The following is a 22035-nucleotide window of genomic DNA, read 5'->3' on the forward strand; positions in this document are numbered from 1 at the left end:
TTGTTCTTCCTGAGTAACAAGGTGGAAGGCCTGCCCTATGACTCTAAGGCAAGCTCACCCTCTCCACATGCATAGATGGATCCACCCTCTTCATCTGAGATTTCTTGGTTCTCACCCTCAGCTTCCATACATCTGCCTTTGAAGTAATTTTTCCTTCAAATCTGGTTCCATTCATACAGATCTCACAAAAAATTTGTTGGTTTGCCATGCAGCATACAGGGATCAAAACCATCAGCCAATAAGTCCTTCCATAAATCCTTTCTGAATCACTTCCATCTCCAATCCTGGCTTATCCTGACATGGCTGACTGGTTCCATATCTGCTTAAATTTTCATGTGAGGCACTAGCCTCTGGGGTCTCATTTTCTGGAAGCCCAGATGTGGTAGTTAGGTTCAGCTGTCAACTTGGCCAAGTGAACTGCCCAGTTTTCTGGCTGTGGACATGAGCTAATGGTGCGTGAAGCTCATCTGTCACTGATTACATCTGCAACCAGCTAGGAGGCATGCCTGCTCCAATGAATGATGTTTGATTTAATTGGCTTGTGCTTAAATGAAAGAACTCAATGTAGCACAACCCAAGCAGCTCAGCATACCTCATCTTAGCACTCACAGCTCAGCCCAGGCCTTTGGAGATGCAGAAAGAAATCACCCCGGGGAAAGTTATTGGAACCAAGAGGCCTGGAGAGAAGGCCAGCAGAGATTACCCTGTGCCTTCTCATGTAAGAAAGAACTGCAGTTGAAAGTTAGCTGCCTTTCCACTGAAGAACTACACGTTTTAATTAAATAAATCCCCTTTAATTAAAAGCCAATTCATCTCTGGTGCATTGTATTCCAGCAGCTAGCAAATGAACACCAGAATTTTCCAGACCATCAATTTCTGGTTTCTTTGTACCCAAGAGTTCAATTCTCTGCTTATCTCTTTACTCTCACATTTTACTATTAGTGGCAATGAGAAGTCAGGCCACATTTTCCATATTTAATTTGGAAATTTCCTCAGCCACATATCCCAGCTCATCGCTTTCAAATTCTTCCTTCCACCCAGCACCAGGACTCAGTTTTGCCAAATTTTCTGCCACTTTAAAATAAGGGCCACCTTTTTTCCAGTTTGGAATGACAAGTTCATCAGTCCTGTCTAAAGCCTTATCAGAGGTATCTTTAAAGTCCATATTTCTACCAACAGTCTCTTCAAAGCAATCTAAGAGTTCTCTATCAAGCTCCTTACAATTCTTCCAGAATCTTCCCTTATCCATTTATGTAGCCATTTTTAGTGTTTGCAAATCACATCACCCCTCTTCTCTGGCACCAAAATATGTTTTGGTTTGCTAATGCTACCAGAATGTAATATACTGGAAATGGATAGGTGTTTACAAAGGGGATTTATTATGTTACAAATTTGCAGTTCTAAGTCCATGTCCAAATTAAGGGATTAATCAACAAGAGGATACTTTCACTCAGGAAAAGCTGATCACATCTGGGGTTTCTCTATCACATGGGGAGGCACATGGTGACATCTGCTGGCCTTTCTCTCCTGGTTTGGTTTCTAAATGGCTCTCTCAGCTTCTGGCATCTCCTGGGGCAGTTTCCTTCTGCATCTCCAGATGTCTGTGTCTGAGCTTCCTCCAAAATGTTTCCCTCTTAAAGAACTCCAGTAAGCTGCTTAAGACCCACCTTGAATGAGTGGGGTCATATCCCCATGGAAGCAACCTAATCAAAAGAGCCTACCCATAACTGGGTGACTGGGTGGGTCACATTTCCATAGAAACAACCTGTGGTAGTTAGATTCACATGTCACCTTGGCCAAGTGAAAGTGCCTAATTCTATTGCTGTGGACATGAGCCAATGGCATGCGAACTTCATCTGTTGCTGATTACATCTGCAGTTGGCTAGGAGGCATACCTGCTGCAATGAATGATACTTGATTTAATTGGCTGGTGCTTAAATGAGAAAGTTCAACATAGCACAGCCCAAGCAGCTCAGCATACCTCATCCCAGCACTCACAGCTAAGCCCAGGCCTTTGGAGAGACAGAAAGGAATCATCCCAGGGAAAGTTGTTGGAACCCAGAGGCCTGGAGAGAAGATCAGCAGAGATCACCCTTGTGCCTTCCCATGTAAGAAAGAACCTCAGTTGAAAGTTAGCTGCCTTTCCTCTGAAGAACTACACATTTTTAATGGAACAAAACCCCTTTTATTAAAATCCAATCCATCTCTGGTGTATTGCATTCTGGCAGCTAATAAACTAGATCCCACCCAACAATAGGTCTGCCCCCACAAGACTGGATTAGAAGAGCATGACTCTTCTTGGGAACATAACAATTTCAAACCAGCACAGTGTTCAGTGTTGGATGGCAGGTGAATTATTTTTGTTATAAAGTGAAAAGGAATTAGGTTAAAAACTTAGTGATTACCTAATAGTTGTTATTCATTTAAAAATGACTTTTAAATATGCTGCTAAAGGCAAATATAACTGCAGGTTACTTTAGTAACAAGAGGCTTTGAGCTTGGTTAACTCACTGAGGATATAAGAAAAGGCTAAAATTATTAATGAGGTCAGGAGAGTGAAAATTAATATACTCTTAAAAAAATTGCATCCATGCATTTCAAATCCATATCTTTATAAAGGCAGTGAACTTCAAGAATTATATAAACTATTGCCTCAAAATGTAAGGAGTGGAATAACAATATCAATCATAATAGACAGTGTGTTTATGAATACTTAGTTATATTTGTTTGATAGATTGGTAAAATAAAGCTATGTTCTGCCCTCGTATTTTATATTGCCCAATGAGCCCAGTTTCTGCCTAAAATAACTACGTTTGACCAAATCCTCCTAAACAAACCGGGGGTATTCTTTTTGCATGCTAATTATAGAATTAGTCTGTATTTTAGAAATGCTGATTAAACTAGTTTTCCTATGTAAGAGAAAAAAAATCCATGTGTGCTTTTAAAAGTCATATAGTTGAAATTAGCATTTGGTTACATAAGGCCACACTCCTGCACTAGGGAACGGGATCTTTCCTGATGGAATACACATTGCCAATGTCAACTAACTGGGAAAGTTTGGACCCTGAGACATGGAAAGAAAGATTGGCCTCCTCCCTCTCTGAAGACCTTGCTCTCTTAAGCCTGTATTCTGAGGAGTCTCGCTAGAGAGTTCTGTGGAGGTGATGCAGAGATGGCTTTGGCCATTGGAGGCAGCTTTTGGAATAGCCCGGGGGACAAGAAAGCAAAGAGAGGATCACATGAGCGAGGGCTGTGGCCTCTGAGTTCTGAGAGGAGGCATATCTAGAGATGTTTTGCACTTAATGGACTATTCTTTATGATGCTTTGCAGTCTCTATCATGTATACATAAGTTATTGCTAGCTGTCCTAGTGTGGTGGTAGCATCCAGTAACATCCCCCACAGGAATGATTCATCTAAAATGGTGACTTGAGGGGTGGGGCCCAGAGGTCATATTGCCCTATGAACATGTCCTGTCTCTCAACCCCAGAAGTATGTGGGTTGTGGAAGGGAAACTAGGTTTTAAATGAATAAAAGTGGGAGCAAGTTTGTGGCAAAGTTTTCTAAAACTTAAAACTCATAGTTGAAAGAAACCTGAGAGATAAATCCAAAAAAATTTACATTGTCAATATTTAATTGTGACACCAAAAGGAATTATTCTAAACAATCAATTTAAAAAATTCAGGACTACTACGCTAGAGGAAGGACTGAATTACTTTTCTAGGCTCTCTAGTGAAAATGATATTACAAAATCATTATTACATGAAGAGGCAAAAAAAATTGTGTGACTAAAAATGTTAAGAAAAAAGTATTTTAGAGGTATGTCACATGGCTAATTTTAAAATTATTTTTCTTTTCTGGATAATGTGGTGTTTATGGTATTTAACAATCTTTAAAAATGTGAAATGTATTGTCATTTGTTTTCTCTTTCTAGATGAATATTAAGTTTCTTCTAACCCTTTCTAATTCTGTATTGTTTTTCCTAGAGAACCCCCCGAATTATGTAAGCTTCACAAAATCTGGAAACATCCTGGTTATCACTCATCCATGGCATTACAACTTGGTCTCAACTGGGTTCTGGGGATTGATAGGAAGGTCTATGCTCACTATGGGTCACCATCCCCTGGGGACATGCTGTGCTGGTAGCCAGAGATCTGTAATAGTCCCCAAGGGGGATGGGAGTCTTGGGTTCAAGAGTTAAGGCTGTAGGATCCAGGCACCACTTTCCCACTGACCTTGAAATATTAGTATGGTGTTTTGTTAAGGTGTTTTAAGTTTCTTGTTTTCTAAACTGCGAAAGCTTTTGTGTAGGCTGAAACATAGAATAGCTGTACTCTTATGTTTGCCAAGAGCATTAAATCCAACTGACTGGTTCTCAATATGTGTTAAATAATAGTCACAATAAACAGTACTTACATAATATATTTAAAGGTATATCTATTACTCTGTGTCCAAGAGTTAATTACCAAGTTTTTACTGAGTCCTGGGGCTTCAGGTTAGTGAGCCCCTGAAACTGTACTTGGAATTTAATGTGTAAGTGAATTTATAGCTTTCAGCAGAGTTTCAAATTGGTCTCAACGTCAAGTACATCCAAGGAGGCAGTAATAATGATAATGATGATAATACCTTCTACACCCAAATTTAGATTAGATATATTTAAATCCATTCCCATATTAAGGTAGGCCAGCAGAAATGCATGCCAGTGATTTACACTGAGAAAGTATAAGAAATAGCCAATATAACAAAGGAGGATTTTTTGAGTGTTGTTCATTTCATTACACAGTGCATCATTACAAGGCAAGTTATATGGAAGAACTCTCTTACTGTTTTCAGTAAAGAAATAGTTGGACACCTCCTTATTTTACAGAAGATGTGGTCATCAGTCTACAATTAATTATTTCCTACCCTTTGCATGAATGTTAAAAAACTTAGAATCAAACTTGATACTATGCTCTAGTAAAGATATAGAACCTTCCCAATACACTTTGTCTATTACTCTAGCTCCAGAATGCCTTTTATTTTTCATGCACATTTTCCTTGTGTTCCTTTTATCCCATCCACTTACTTATAATTTGATTATATTTTGTTGTATGCATTTATTCAAGTTATCTCAAATCCTCTCAGAAAAAAAGTGGGTTATAAGAACAAATATAAATGAATGAACCCACACACATATATATAAATGAACAAATGAATGGCCAATTGATTTTTGACAAGGGTGCCTACTCCAATCAATGAGAAAAGAATTGTCTCTTCAACAAGTGATACTTTGACAGCTGTAATTACATATGCAAAAGAATGAAGCTGAACCCCTGTCTCACACTATGCAAAAATTAACTCCAAATGGACCAAATACCTAAATATAAGAGCTAAAACCATATAACTGTTAGAAAAAACACAGGGGGTAAATCCTCATGACTTGGGCTTGGTAATGAATTCTTAGATTTTACACTAAAAGTGCAAGCAAAAATAAAAGAAAAAAATAAAGGAATTGGACTTTGTCAAAATTTTAAACTTTTGTGCCTCAAAGGACATTATCAAGAAAGTGAAAAGCAACCTATAGTATGGGATAAAATAGTTAAAAATCTTTTTTTGATAAGGGTTTACTATCCAGAATATATAAAGAACTCCTACAACCAAACAACAAAAAAAGACAACAAAATTTTTAAAAGGGCAAAAGGAGGACCTTCCAGGAAGACTGCTGAGTAAAGTGGGCTAACTTCATGCAAGCTCTGTGAAATAATAGAAAAAAGATAAATAAAATAAACAAATGTGACTGCAGTTGAAACAGAGAGACTGGGACAGAGAGAGTGGGGTGAATGTCTTCAATTCTGAGCCTACTGATGCAGGTAGGGTGTGGGGAGGTGCAGGTCCCAAGGGAACAGCACGCTCCTGCAGTCCAGTCTACTGCTGCAACAGGCTTGGAAGGTCTTCCCTTGCATCTCTGTGGCCAGGAGTTCCCACGGAGAGCCCAAAGGGCAGCGGATTTGCTTTTCTTGTGCACAGGGATCATTGGGTTGATGTACGGTGCCTGCTCCCCATCCCTGAAGCAGGCCACTATGGATGCCTAGTTTTGAAGGAGACCTGAATCCTCCTCAAGGGAGAAGAGTGAGATGCGGAACAGAGCCAATCTAATAGCTGGTGGGGGAGGGAGATTCACGGGAGCCTGGTCACACATGCCTATACAGGCCCGGGGATCTTGGGTGTGCAAAGACAGAGAGGTGGGCTAAGGAGACAGGCTGAACCACATGCCATCTTTCTTTTTTTTTCTTTTTTTTTGTGCGTGGGCCAGGAGTCAAATCTGAGTCCTCCATGTGACAGGTAGGCATTCTGCCACTGAACCACCTGTGCATCTTTTCTGCCTAACTTCTAGTAGACCCCAAGTAGAATTACACCCCTTACATGAGATCCAGGCCTTGGTTTGGTGGGAAGCTACAGATAAACCAAGTGCAAAAGTAGATCTTTAATGAAAAGCCAAGTAAAAACAAGATAATATGAGTAAAGGAAACCACTTGCAAAATAACCTTACTAAGTGTTTTGGTTTGCTAAAGCTGACAAAAAAAGGAATTTATTAAGTTGCAAATTTAGTTCTAAAGCTATGAAAATGTCCAAACTAAGGCATCTGGGGAAGAATACCTTGACTCAACAAAGGGCCAATGACATTCAAGGTTCTCTCTCAACTGGGAAGGCACATGGCGGAATCTGCTAGCTTTGTCTCCAAAAGTCTCTGGCAGTGGGGGCTCTGTAGCTTCTCCCAAAATGGTTTCCTCTTAAAGGACTCCAGTAAGGGACCTACACTGAATGGGTGGAATTCCACATTTCCATGGAAATCATCTAATCAAAAGGTTCCACCCACAATTGGGCAGGTCACATCTCCATGGAAACAACTTAATCAAAAGGATCCCACCAAGTAATATTGAATCAAGATTAGAGAGCATGGCTTTTCCAGAGTATACAACAGTTTCAAACTGGCACACTAAGATAATCAAATGCCATGAACACAACAGAAAATCCTAAAGCACATGAAGATTCAGGTACAAATGGCCCAGCTAAAAAAACAAATCAAAACACTGGAAGGGACACAGAATATGGAACAATAACTCAAGGATATTTATAAAGAAATAAATGATATAAACAAGGTACTAGAAGAGCATAACGAAGAATTCAAAGATTAAATAGAAAATTAGCAGATCTCACAGAGAAGAAAGATACTGCAGACCAAATTAGAGACAAACAATAGCAGATTCAAAGAAGTGGAAGGAAGAATAAGTGAGCTAGAAGATACAACAATTGAACTAGAACACACAAAAGAACAAATAGCAAAAAAAGAAGGAAAAAATGGAAAGGATCTAAGGGGAAAATGATGGACAACAAAAGGCATACAAATATAAGAATCATTGGTGTTCCATAAGGAGAAGGGAATAACAAAGGACTGGGAAGGTTAGCTGAAGAGAAAATTGTAAAAAGCTTCCCAACCCTCATAAAATACATATATATGCAAATCTAAGAGGTCAAATATACCCCAAATAGAATAAATCCAAATAGGCCTACTTCAAGACATCTACTAATCAGACTGTCAAAGGTTGAAGAGAAGTAGAAAGTCCTGAAAGAAACACAAGAAAAGAAATCTACTACATACAGGGGAAACCAAGGACTGAGTTCATACTACACTACAAGTACCATGGAGGTGAGAAGGCAGTGGTATGATATATTTAAGATCCTGAATGAGAAAGGCTTCCAGCCAAGAATTCTTTATCCAGCCAAGTTGTCCTCCAAAATTGAGGGAGAGATTAAAATCTTCAAAGACAAAGACTGAGACAACTAGTCAACAAGAGGCCTGCCCTATAAGAAATACTAATGGGAGTTTTGTTGGCTGTTAAAAACAAAAAAAGACAAGAGAGGGAGGTCTGGAAGACAACACATAATTGAAGAGTACCAGTAAGGATAATTTAAAGGATAAAGAGGAAGAGAGGGCAAAGAATATACAGACCTGACAAATAAAAACTAAAGGATTAGGTGGTAGACTCAAGAACTGCTATTCCAGTAACATTGAATGTTAAGGGACTAAACTTACCAATTAAAAGGTACAGATTGGCAAAATGATTTAAAAAATATGATCCATCTATATGCTGTTTGCAAGAGATCCATCTTAGTCCCAAAGATACAAATAAACTGAAAGTGAAAGGATGGGAAAAGATACTCTATGCAAGTGGTAATGAAAAGAAAGTAGGAGTAGATATACTAATATCACATAAAATAGACTGTAAATGTAAAAACATCTTAAGAGACAAAGAAGGACACAGCATATTAATGAAAGGGAAAATTCACCAAGAAGAAATAACAATCATAAATATATATGCTCCCAATCATATTGGTGCTCAAGGAGCACCAAAGTACATAAGGCAAACATTGGAAAAACTGAAGGGAACAAAAGATGTTTCAACAATAATAGTAGGAGACTCCAATACACTACTCTCTTCTATAGATACAACAACCACAGAGGATTACCAAAGAAATATAGAACTTAAATTATGTGATTAATGAATTAGGCCTAATAGATATATAGATCATTACACTGTAAAACACCAAGATATACATTTTTCTGCAGTGCTTATGGAATGTCGTCCAGGATAGATCATATGCTGGGGCACAGAACATGTCTTTATAAATTTAATATGATTGAAATTATGCAAAGCACTTCCTCTGACCACAAGAGAATAAAGCTGGAAATTAACAACCACCAAAGAACCAGAACTTTCTCAAATAAATGGAGATTAAATAACACACCCTTAGACAATCACGGGGTCAAAGAAGAAATTGCTAGAGAAATTGGTAAATATCTGAAGATGAATGCAAATGAGAATACAATGTATAAGAACTTATGGGATGCAGCAAAGGCAGTACTGTGAGGGAAATGTATTGCCCTAAATGCTTATATTAAAAAAAGAAGAATGAGGGCAGGCCACAGTGGCTCAGCAGGCAAGAATGCTTGCCTGCCATGCCAGAGGACCCGGGTTTGATTCCCAGTGCCTGCCCATGTAAAAAAAAAAAAAAAAAGAAGAAGAAGAAGAAGAATGAGCAAAAATCAAGGACTTAACTGCTAACCTGGAGAAATTAGAGAAAAGACAGCAAACTAACCCCAAAGTAAATAGATTAACAGAAATAACAAAGATTAAAGCAAAAATGAATGAACTTGAGAACAAAAAAGAGAGAGAATCAATAAAGCCAAAAGTTGGTTCTTTGAGAAAATCAATAAAATTGGTGGACCCCTAGCTAGGCTAACAAAGTAAAAAAGAGAGAGGACACAAATAAAATCAGAAATGAGAGGGAGGTCATTACCATGGATCCTGAGGAAATTAAAACATTATAAAAGGATAAATTGAAGAACTATATGCCAACAAACTAAACAACTTAGATGGAATGGACAAATTCCTGGAAACACAAAAACAAGCTACACTGACTTGAGATGAAATATAAGCTCTCACAAACTGATTACAAGTAAAGAGATTCCGTCTCAAAAAGCTTCATACAAAGAAAAGCCTACGATCAGTTGACTTCACAGGGGAATTTTATCAAACATTCCAAAAAGAAAACACAAATCCTACCCAAACGCCTCCAAAAATTTGAAGAAAAAGGAAAGCTACATAACTCATTTATGAAGCTAACAACTCTCTAATAGCAAAACTGGATAAAGACACTACAAGAAAGAAAAACTATAGACCAATCTCTCAAGTGAGCATAGATGCAAAAATTCTCAAGAAAACGTTAGCAAATTGAATCCAGTGACACAGTAAGAGGATTATATTCACAACCAAGTAGGGTTTATACCAGGAATATAGGGTTGGTTTGACATAAAAAAATCAATCAACATAATACAGCATGCTAACAACTTGAAAGGAAAATATCACATGAAATTATCAGTTGAAGCCAAAAAAAAAGCATTCAACAAAATTCAGAATCCTTTTCTAATGAAAACACCTCAAAAGGTAAGAATTGAAGGAAATTTCCTCAATATCATAAAAGGCATATAGGAAAAACCTATAGCTAGCATCATATTTAACAGTGAGAGATTGAAAGCATTTCACCTAAGATCAAGAACAAGACAAGGATGCCCGTTGTCAGCACTATTATTCTACATTGTACTAGAAGTCTTAGCTACAGCAATTAGGCAGGAGAAAGAAATAAAAGTCATACATATCAGAAAGGAAGAAGTAAAACTTTCATTATTTGAAGACAACGTGATCCTTACCTGGAAAACCTGAGAAATCTACAATAAAGCTACTTGAGCTAATAAACAAATTCAGTAAAGTGGTATGGTACAAGATAAATGTACAAAAATCAGTAATATTTCTATACAGAGGTAATGACCTAACTGAGGATATGATTAAGGAAAAAAGTCCATTCAAAATAGCAACCAAAAGAACCCACTAACCAAAAATAAGCTGAACCATGGATGTCAAGTACCTGTACATAAAAAAACTTCAAAACACTCTAAAAGAAAGAAGACCTAAATAGATGGAAAGACGCTGTGCACTCATAGATAAGAAGTTAAACATTAAGATGTCAGTTCTACCCAAATTTATCTACAGGTTCAATGCAATACCAATCAAAATTCTAACAACTTACTTTGAAGATTGGAAAAGCTAGTTATCAAATTTATTTTTAAGGGAAACAGTCCTCGAATAGCTAAAGATGTCCAAGAAAAGAAGGAGGACTAACACTTCCAAACTTTGAAGCTTACTATGAAGCCACATGGGTTAAAACAGTATGGTACTGGCACAAAGACACAAGTGTTGACCAATGGAATCAAATCAAGAATGTAGAGATAGACCACCAAATCTATAGTCAACTGATCTTGCACCAGGCCCCCAAATCCACTGAACTAGGGAAGAATAGTCTTCAATAAATGGGTATGAGAGAATTGGCTATCAATGGCCAAAAAAATGAAAGAGGACGCTTACTTTACACGCTATACAAAAATAAATTGAAAAACAGATCAAAGATCCAGATATAAAAGCCAGGACCATAACATTCCTCAAAGAATTTATAGGGAAACTTCTTTAAAACCTCTGTAGTAGAGAATTTCTTAAATTTTACACCCAAAGCAAAAGCAACGAAAGAAAAAATTAGATAAATGGGAACTCCATAAAATCAAAACCTTCTGTGCCTTAAAGGACTCTCTCAAAAAGGTTAAGAGGCAACTCAGTGGGAGAAAATATTTGGAAAACAGACATCGGATAAGTGCTTGATATCCTGTGTACATAAAGAATTATGCAACTCAACAACAAATGAGCAAATTATAAAATGGGCAAAGGATATGAATGGACACTTTTTCAAAGAGCAAATACTAAATGGCTAAAAAGCATATGAAGAGATGCTTATCTTCATTAGCTATAAGGGAAATGCAACTCAAGAAAACAATAAGATATCACCTCACACCTATGAAAATGACTGCTATTAAACCGAAAACTACAAATGTTGGAGAGGATGTGGAATAATTTGAATACTTATTCACTGTTGGTAGAAATGTATAATGGTACAGTTGCTGTGGAAAACAATTTGTTGATTCGTCAGAAAACTAAATATGGAGTTGCCTTATGACTCAGCAATACCAAAACTCAATATATAACCAGAAGAGCTGAAAGCAGTGACATGAACAGACATTTGCACACCAGTGTTCACAAAGCCAAGTTCATAACTGACAAAAGACAGAAACAATCCAAATGCCTTCAACAGAGGAGTATATAAACAAAATGTGATAATGCATATGATGGAATATTATGTAGCAGTAAGACGAAATGAGGTCCTGAAGCATACGACAACATGGATGAACATGGAGGACATAATGCTGAGTGAAATAAGTCATTCACAAAAAGATAGGTGCTGTATGCTTCCATTATTATGACTCTGGTAAAGGTAGTCTCAGAGGTTTACGCTGCAGAATATAAGGGACCTGGAGGTACACAAAAGCTAGAGATGGAGGAAAGGTTACCCAGCAAGGTTGAACTCAAATGTATTGGAACGGATAGAAGTAACGCTAACTAATTAGTGGAGTTATAAGTAACATAGCTATATTGAAGGTGAGCAACTTCAAGGTTTTAATATTGCACAAAGAGTTAATAATAGAGGGGTATGGAGGGAAAACTAAAATTGCGTGGTATGGCCAATAGATAACAGGAAGACATGAACGTACCACAGCAATACTAGGGGTAAATATTTGGGGCCAGGGGGTAAGAGAAGAGATTAGGAGAAGTTTTGGTTTGATCTTGGATAAGGCTGTGTCTACGAATTTTTTGTTTCTGGAATTTCGTGTGGCTACAAAAACCTGTCTAGATAGCTCCTTTAAACAGCCCAAAACCCATGGAGCCCAGAATAAGAATGAGGCCTTGTAATTTTATATAGCTTAAGTGTAATACCTGGATACATCTCAAACTATGGTGAGCTGACAATTTTAAAAGTATTGGTAGAATACTTTCAGGGACTGAAGAAAAAAATATGGGGTACATGGGTGGTTCAGTGATAGAATGCTCACCTTCCATGCCAGAGACCCGGGTTCAGTTCCCAAACCATGTACCCTAAAAAAATATATATATATGGAACTATTAAACTTTCCCATTTGGGAAACCCCTGGTGCCCTCTCAAACACTGGAAACTCCCAAGAAAATAGACCACCCCCTTGATTTTTTTCTTTTTTCTTTTTCTTTTTTTTTTTGCACAGGCAGGCAGTGGGAATTGAACCCAGGTCTCTGGCATGGCAGGCGAGAATTCTGCCACTGAGCCACCATTGTAATGCCCCCAAGTCCTTGATTTTAAGGCTCATCCTTATGAAACTTATTTCTGTAGTGGAGAAGCTAAGACTACCAATCATGAGACCTAAGAGTTGCTTCCAGGAAACCTCTTTTGTAGCTCAGATATGGTCTCTCTCTCTCTCGAAACCCAACTCTGAAAGGAAAATCATCGCCCTCCCCTGTACATGGGACATTCAGGGGTGAAAGTCTTCCTGACAATGTGGGACATGACTTCCAGGGATAAGTCTGGTGCTAACACTGTAGTATCCACAACGCCCTCCTGACCAAATGGGGAGAATAAAAAGTGTAACAAAATAAGGCCTCAGTGGCTAAGAGAGATCAAATAGAGTCAAAAGACTACACTGGAGGGCTATTCTTATGCAAACTTCGGCTAGACGTTGCTAATTCCTATAGTTTTCCAAAACCCAACCAACATCAGTAGTGCTAACTTTTAAGAGCACCTAGAGACTCTATAAAAGTTTCATGCACTATGTTTATTTTCCTGAAGCCTATGACCTCCAGAGGATTCCTAGGCCAGATAAATGCCGAAACACAGAGGGACCAGCCTCTCCAAGGTCATCAACTAATTATATCCCCATCCCTTACTTTCAACACCCCTTCTTAATATGAAAATGTTAGAATCCCTATAGACTGGGAGAAGGAGCAAAGGAGAAACAGGAGTTATAGCAGAGAAAATTGGATTTATCAAATGAGTATGACTGCTGAATCACTAAGCTGATATTTCTTTTAGTCTCCAGTGTTTGGGAGCTAGAAGGAAAAATCTGAAATAGTAGAATAGTATCCCATAACAAACTCTGAAATATGTTCTGTAATTACTTGTTGAAATGTAGTTTGAAAATTATTGCATTTGCTTTCTTTTCTTTGTATGTGTTATTTTTACAATTAAAAAGCTTTAAACATATAAAAGAACTCAGAAGACATCTTAAAAAGGTTGCCATTAGTCAAAAACTGAACAACTTAAAAAGCAAAATAAGGGTGATAAATACAATGGATTAAAACACATCAAATATATTTAAAACTATGATATCATAATGATACTTTAGAATAAAACCACGACTAACTGGTCACTGCTGTAGGATGTTAGTGAACTAATGAATTTTTCTGAAAAGTGGTTAATAGAAGGATAGAATTAAAAAAAATTGGAAGGGGCAAAGGACTTGAACATACACTTTTCCCAAGAATATATACAAATGGTCAATAAGACCATGAATTGTTAATCATTAGGAAAAGGTAAACCAAAACCCCAAGGAGATACCACTTCACATCCACTAGGATAGTTATTAATTAAAAAGTGTTGGCAAGGATGCAAAGAAATAGCAGTCCTCCTGAAGTATTGCTGGAAAAGTAAATGGTGCAAGCTATTGTGAAAAACAGTTTGGTGCTTCCTCAAAAATTCAAATACCCACATAATCCAGGAATTCCACTCCTAGACACATACATAAAAGAGATGTAAACAAGGACTCAGATTGATACTTGTACACCAGTGTTCATATAAGTATTATTCACAACTTTCCTGAAGGTGGAAACAACCCAAGTTTCCATTAATAGATGAATGAATAAGCTAAATCTTTATGTTCATAAAATGGAATAAAAAGGAATAAAGTTCTGATACATGCTACTATATGGATGAAGCTTGAAAACATCTTGCTGCATGAAATAAACGAGGCAAAAAAGGACAAATACTTTATGATTCCACTTATATAAAATAACTAGAATTAGGAGATTCATAGAGACAGAAAGCAGATTACTGATTCCCACAGGGAACCAGTAAGAGAGGCATGGGGACTGTCTCCTTGAAGAGTACAGTGTTTCTGTTTTAGGTGATGGAAGAGTTTTGGTAATGGATGGTGGTAATGGTTGCCCAACATTGTAAATGTAATTAATGTACACTTTAATGGCTAAAATGGCAAATTTGATGAGATATATAACCCCAACAATCTTTTAAATAAATAAATGAATGAATGTATGATGTTTCTACTCGAAAATTAACAATATAAATACACACAACCACATTTGAAATTATATACAAACAGTCGCTTGAAGAAGTTTAAAATATTTATCTCAACCATGTTCAGATCCCATGAAGGTGGCTTATTTCTTCCAAGAGCCCTGAACTTGGGGTTGATGGCCCACCCCCCTGGGGGGCTTGTGGACAGAATTAGGGAAGTGTATCATTTGAATGGTGAAAATACATCTTCATTATCACTCTTTTTTTTTTGTATGCTTTATGGCAGGGTTACATTTCATTATTTTTCTATGTGAGTATCCCATTATTGCAGCATCATTTATTGAATTTTTGTTTGTTTGTTTTGCTTGCTTTGTTTGTTTTTTGAGAAGTGCATGGACAGTAAACTAAACCCAGGTCTCCCGCATGGCAGGCGAGAATTCTACAACTGAACTACCTTTGTACCCATCATTCTCACTCATATTTAATTGAAATTTAACATGAGTACTGTCAACAAACCCCACAGCAATATTAGTAATATCTGTGTATTTGTCTCCCATAGAAATCATAACTATTTTCCTCTCCTATTATAGTTGTCACAGCTATCTCAAAGCATCATTCATCAGACTACTGAATGGCTGCAAAAAGAAATGAAGTTGTGAGGCAGGCAACTAGGTAAATGAACCTTAAGGAGAGTATGTTGAATAAAATGGTAGGAAAAAAAAAAGACAAATATTACCATACCTCATTCACTTGGACCACTTATAATGTACAAACTCGGAGAATTGCAATTGAAAGCATGGGGTATCAGGTTGGGGCCTACTGTAAAGTGTCCTTGATTACAGCAGTCACATATATTCAGGGGTTGTAACTGTCATTTCTAAATCCTGAGATACTGAGCTATTTGTGTATAACCTGTTCATGCCCTGTAACTTTGGGTATTTATGTGACACCTGAGACTTTAAGTTAGAGCACTGAAGCTATGAAAGTCAGCAATACCCCATACAGAAACTGTTTAAAAAGTTGAAAAAGTGATTAGACTTCAACTAGAGATATGAACGAAACTAATTTGATAGGACTAAGGTAGATGAAAATGCAGGGTAAGGGATGATATGTTCCATATTTTAAAACTTCAACTTCTGTATGAGACCAAAGGAAGGGACGTTTGTTTGGTGCAAAATCTATATTTTGGGTAGAGCATTATCTAATTTAACCTCTGTGATCAGTTTATTTGAATACCAAAATTACATGGACTCTTGAATAGGGCATGAGATCCTGGTGGTTTGTATAGGTTGGTGTGATGCCACGATATATCCCAGAGTAACTTGTAAAGTCCCCTTGGGAGACTGGGGAGAAAGGAGGAAATATTCAACTTCCTCATTTGGAGAATTTTTTTATATTCTCACAAGCAGTGGGGACAACCGAATCAATAGGCTGAACCCTCAACCTTGGGTTTCGCCCCTACGAAACTTATTCCTGCAAAGGAGAAGCTAAGCTTACTTATAATTATGCCTAACAGTCACCCCAGAGAACCTCTTTTCTTGCTCAGATATAGCCTCTCTCTCTAAGCCAGCTCAGCAGGTGAATTCATTGCCATACCCCTATGTGGGATCCAAAGGTGTAAATCTCCTTGGTGATATGGAACAGGGCTCCTGGGATGAGCCAGGACCAGCACTATGGGATTGAGAAAGGTTTCTGGGCCAAAAGGCAGAAGACAGAAATGAGACAAAATAAAATTTCAGTGGCTGAGAGATTTCAGAGTCAAGAGGTTATCCTGGAGGTTATTCTTAATGTCTTACACAGATATCCCTTTTTTTAGTTGATGGTGTATTGGAATGGCTGGAGGGAAGTACCTGAAACTGTTGAGCGTGTTCCAGTAGCCTTGATTCTTGAAGATGATTGTATAACTATACAGCTTTTACAATGTGACCGAGTGATTGTGAAAACCTTGTGTCTGATGCTCCTTTTATCCAGGATATGGATAGATGAGTTAAAAAAGAAAGAGAATAAAAAAGAAATAATGGGGTGGATAAAGGGTAAAAAATTGGGTAGATTGAAATACTAGTGGTCAATGAGAGGGAGGGGTAAGAGGTATGGGATGTTTGATTTTTTTTTCTTTTCTCTTTTATTTCTTTTTCTGGAGTGGCGCAAATGTTCTAAAAATTAACATGGTGATGAATACACAAATATGTGATGAAATTGTGAGCCACTGACTGTATACCATGTATGGACTATAGTATGTGAAGATTTCTCAATTAAAATATTTTTTAAAAACATGAATTAAGCTCATCACCACCATTTGAATGCTTCCAAGCTTGCTGCTAGATTGTGTTTTTTAATGCATTAATAAAGAAGCCCACACATTATTATTTCACGATTTTTTTGATATTGTGTTTCCTTTGCAATCCTTTGTATTTTGTTTTATGCAGTTAAAAACATTATTGTGAAGCTGTACATTTGACTCAATTATTTAGACTATCTATTTTGCCAATTATTGAAGCCCCTTCCTTTCACGAATGAACCTGGCCCTTTGAGTTTGTAGCTACTTTTGCATTTTTATTGGGTGCTCTGGCACCCTGAGGTGAGTTTGAATAGAGCAAGAACAAAGAAGTGAAACAAAGGGCAGTTTATATGATAATTTAACATACACTTAAATATTATTTTTAACACTTATGCATTGCAATTCGGAACTGGTACAAAGAAGCATGTGTGTTTGCATGGATGTGGTAGGAGTTGAGTATACATGTGGCAAGACCACCCCAAGACGGCAGGGGCTGAGGAGGTTTTGTCTCTACTCCCCAAGATCAGTGGAGCTATGACAAGGAGAGGGGGTAAGGACCAACTGGGGGAGATTTTCTCTCACCACCACCATCTCAGGACCCAGCAACAGTGGGATGTGGGCAGTGAGGAGGTACAGCTGATTCCTGGGAAGGTGAGGTTTCTCCTTTTTCTCCTTCAGGTGAATAGGAGGGGATTATCACAGAGCCACCTGACCCTATTTCAGTGATATTTGTGATTAGAAATTGGAGTTCATCACTTAGCTAAGGCACCAGGTTATCTCAGCTCTTTTGCATAGACCTCCCTTTGCATAACTAGTCAGTTTTCCAGATAGCTGAGTTTTTATGGCCTTCAGCACTAACACTTTTTCATGTTAATTATTGTGGATAACTGAAGATAATTTAAACATATTCTATACCTCCTATCTCCTTACACCAGCAGCCTGAAATCAGTGTAATCTTTTATCAGTGACCCTGAGTCAGCATTAAAAATGTATTTCCTTACATGGTCATGTTACAAATGTAATCCCCAAGACCACTGAGGGTCTTTGACCATAATCTATATAGAGGCTAAGATCTTTGAATTCTTACAGATTTTTTTCCTTTCTTTTTCTCTTCCTTCTCTGTTAGACTGTCAGTCATCACTTCTCATTGTTTCCAATCCTAATGAAGAGTTTCTTTTATCCTCCTATAGATTTGGAAACCAGATAAGCAAAAATAAATACATGCTAAGTGAGAGCTTGAGGACATTTCAAATAGAATAGTAAGTGCAGTGCATGACCTTTATTGTGTGTTGTCTGTTACATTTCTTTAAGGGTTCAGGGAATTTTGTTTACTTGCTGATCCTCTACTGTGTGCTAGATGCATTACTTGATGGCATACCCAACTTCCAAAACAAGGTGATTCAACTATATGTGATTTTCTGTGGAAAGCATTCGGAAGGCATTATTTCTCCAATCTGTATGACTAGATGCCAACTATAAGAAACTCTTATTCCAGTTTTTAACTGACAGCAAGTTTCTGTTATTGAGTCAAAAATCTCCTGAATCTAGTAACTGAAATGTTTACAGATCTTGACTACACAAGCTTTGAGTCACACACTCATTTTCACCCAGGCAGCAACTTCCCCACTTCCCCTTTCACCCGGGCTTTATTTGCCTCATTTAGTCAGCACCGTACTACGTGCTGAAAGAAGCATGGACACATGTTGAAATCTTGATTCTGCCTCCTACTAACAGTGGGGTTTGGGGAAAGTATTATCCTCCTCTAGTCTCAGCTCTTTCATCTGTAAAATCAATATAATTTAGGGCCCAGAGAGTTTGTGAGGCTTAGGTGACATCATTTTGGTGAATTTACCCAGCTGTGTCAGACATGTAGTAGATGCTTCATAACTATTTGTTTCCTATCCTTTCCCATATTCTTTTATTTTCTTCCTTTACCCTGAAATGCATAAATCATCTTCAAAATAAATCATCTTTGATGAGGCCTTGTTTGGTTGGGCTTTAGTGACTTCTCTTAAAACACCATCAGATTTTGAACACAACTGTATTACAGCACTCTTCACCTTGCAATATAATGACACGTATATGCCCCTTAGAGCATGAGTTTCTTCAGAGAATTGGCAACTCATTCATCTGTGCATTCCCAAATCCTACCTTACCTGGCAGTAAAGGTTTAATAAATGAATAACAGAATGAATCGCCATTTAGGTATCCTGAGTGAGGGTTTGCTTACATTAGGAGATTCCTAGTCTGGTATAGTAAGTATTTGGATCAAATGCTGTGACCCTGAAAATCAAGAGGCCAAGATGATCAAATGCACAGGTAGTTACTGTCACCTGAGAATCTGGCATTTGTTCACTGATGGTCCTCTGCTGACCTCTTAGCACTGTGTTTGGTTCCTAACTTAAACTCGGGAAATTTCCTGTCTGGATCTTCAATTTGGGGGGAAAAATTGTTCATCTGCAATTTCCACACACAGTCAGTCTGATTGAATTAATAAGAAAGTAAATGAGAAGACCAGTGCTTCTTTGCTAGCTTACACTTGGCCCTCTCCCTCTAAACAGTTACTCAAATAGTCTTTCTTAGGAGAACACAGCTGCAGTTAAATAGCTGGGTCACCACACACTTGACTTACAGTTATTCAGAGCCCCCTTTCTCTTTCACCTCCTACCCCTTCCCCACCAATAATTTCTGCCATGTATTCACCCCCATGAATTTTCCCATTTCCATGCAATTGCACAACCCTCTGGTCTTCCCTGTCCGTACTTCTGTCCTCTCTTTTTATGCTTCTATCCATTCTACACATACTTGCCAGAAGAATCATTCACAAAAATCACATCTCACTTTAATAAAAATCAATAATAATTCTTTAACTGTCCTTTTCAACCAATGGCACTGTCTCTGACTTCCTTCTTTTGCTTTCCCACCTCACTTCTCCACTTCAGTAAAAATGAACCACTTCAATGCTTGTCTTCTCATCCAAATTATTTCCTTGAAAACATAACATTTTAGAGTAAAAAAATGACCTTAGAGACCATCCAACAATTCTTATACAATCCCCTCATTTTTTTTTATAACCAAGAAGCTAAGGCCCAGAGATAGCTGGTGACATCCTTCTGTGAGAAAGCTCTAGCTCTATTGTCTCCCCTTTGGATGACATTTGCACAGCCAGGGAAGAGGCAGGGAGGATGATTTTCATAGAACATCTACCAATATCCATGTTCTATTCTAGGTTGTACATGTGCTCATGTGATGCACATAATGAGTCCACTTTATGACAGACAAATCCAAAACTCAGAAAGCTAAAATAACTTATGTGTTCAAGATCATAAATCTTGTCTATGTCAAACTCAGTTCTGAAATGGAGGTTTGCTTTATCCCCAGATCTCATCTATTTCCTATATCTCGCTGGCTTCATCCCAAGAACTATAATATTCACATTTATATCTACATCTCTCTTTGCATGTTATTTCACATGGGTAAGCCAGACTGTATTTTCTACTTCTTTTATCCTTCATCTCACTCTCACCCAGGACAGTAATCTCTTTCACCAAATTAAGTAAAAGTCCCATAAATTCCAGACTTTTTAATCAAGTTTAGACACTTGTACAAATCTACATTTAATGTGAGAATAATCTAGATATGCATTTACCATGTCCTTATTGCTACTTATACCCTGTTCTTAGCTTCAAATACTCACCAAAATAAGTAAAAATAAATTAATATCTGCTAGCAACATTAAGTTCCTTCTATGTCCTAAGTCTTACACTATTATACTAACGTATTATGTAGATACCCCTCTCAATTCCCCCATCGTCACCTCACCCACTGAGAAAAATGAAAGAAAAAAAAATTTCCCATAGAGAGCTCTCAAGTGAAAAGAAGAAAGTCATGGGTGTTGATCAAAAGTTGCTGCTTTATAAGTAAAAGTAGCCCTCCAGCATCCCCGGCAATTTTTAGAGTAAGAGGGATGAGAATGGAGAAGTAGCAAATTGTGAAAAGAAAGAGTAGGGAGAGAGCCAAATATATGATGAACGTGCTTATATTACCCCTGAAATATTTAAATGAGGGCTTTGAATTTAAAAGTATACTACTTAATCCCCATTTTTACACCTCTTACTCAGAAGCCAACCTTCCTTCCCAAAGTAGTAGAGTTTTTACACAGGACAAAGAATAAGGCATACTGCATGTTAATTTTCAGACATTCTGAGAAAGGGCATTATCCCTTAAAAAATGTCTATATTAGTTAGCTGTCCAACTGAAGTAAATTGCATTGACTAACAGTAATAATAATAGCCATCACACTGTGTGTGGCTTCAGGTGAGTTTAATCTGAAACCCTGGCTAACAATAGTGAATAATTTGTGCTGAAAGAGAGTAAACGAACTATAAATAACCACCCCCTATGAGAAGACAAAAGGAGGTAATATGCTGTAGCAATTTCTACATAATCTACAAAGTGGTAGTATTTCTGAGTGTTCTAATTATCAGTTTTATAGGATATTTTTCAATTTAATGTGAGTTGTGATATCTGCAACTCAACAACACAGGGGCGGTCCAGTAAAAATGAGCTATGTAGTCCTTTATGGTTTTCATTTTAAAATTGTAAACATGTACATCTATTAAAAAAAAAAAAAAAAGGAACTCCCTTTCAAGTATGTCAAGTCATCTTAGATGAGGTAAGTTTTACAAAAGGACATATGGGGAAGAAGTTCAATGATTGCTAAAACATCTTACTCAGGGACTCTTCCCTGAGCTCCCCCACCAAAGATACTGAGAATACTAGATCTCTCATACAAGGTATAAGAGTGAGGGGGAGGTTTGGATTTTCTATTTGGTGATGGTGTACTTATTGGCTATCTTTCTCTTGGAAACAATCAAATTATCTAAAATTGAGAGTGTGGATGGACTATTAACTCTGGACACTATATGAGACCTAGTAAATGGAGGTGACTGAAGGATACACTGACTGAGGAGTAGACTGGCGAATGATGGTGCAAACATAT

General features: G+C 37.5%; 1 protein-coding gene across 4 annotated transcripts in view; it reads right to left on the minus strand.

Moving 5' to 3' along the window:
- Positions 1–22035, minus strand: part of IPCEF1 (interaction protein for cytohesin exchange factors 1) — a 184578-nt gene that overhangs the window by 128417 nt on the left and 34126 nt on the right. The window contains exon 1 of one of the 4 annotated variants that reach the window (XM_077149320.1): positions 6635–6802. The exons of the other annotated variants lie outside the window; for them this stretch is intronic. The gene's annotated coding sequence lies outside the window, so the exon portion shown is untranslated. Of the gene's footprint in view, positions 1–6634; positions 6803–22035 lie in introns of those variants that run through there. 4 annotated transcript variants of the gene reach the window in all.

The sequence above is a fragment of the Tamandua tetradactyla genome, chromosome 2 (assembly GCF_023851605.1).
Source record: "Tamandua tetradactyla isolate mTamTet1 chromosome 2, mTamTet1.pri, whole genome shotgun sequence".
NCBI lineage: Eukaryota > Metazoa > Chordata > Mammalia > Pilosa > Myrmecophagidae > Tamandua > Tamandua tetradactyla.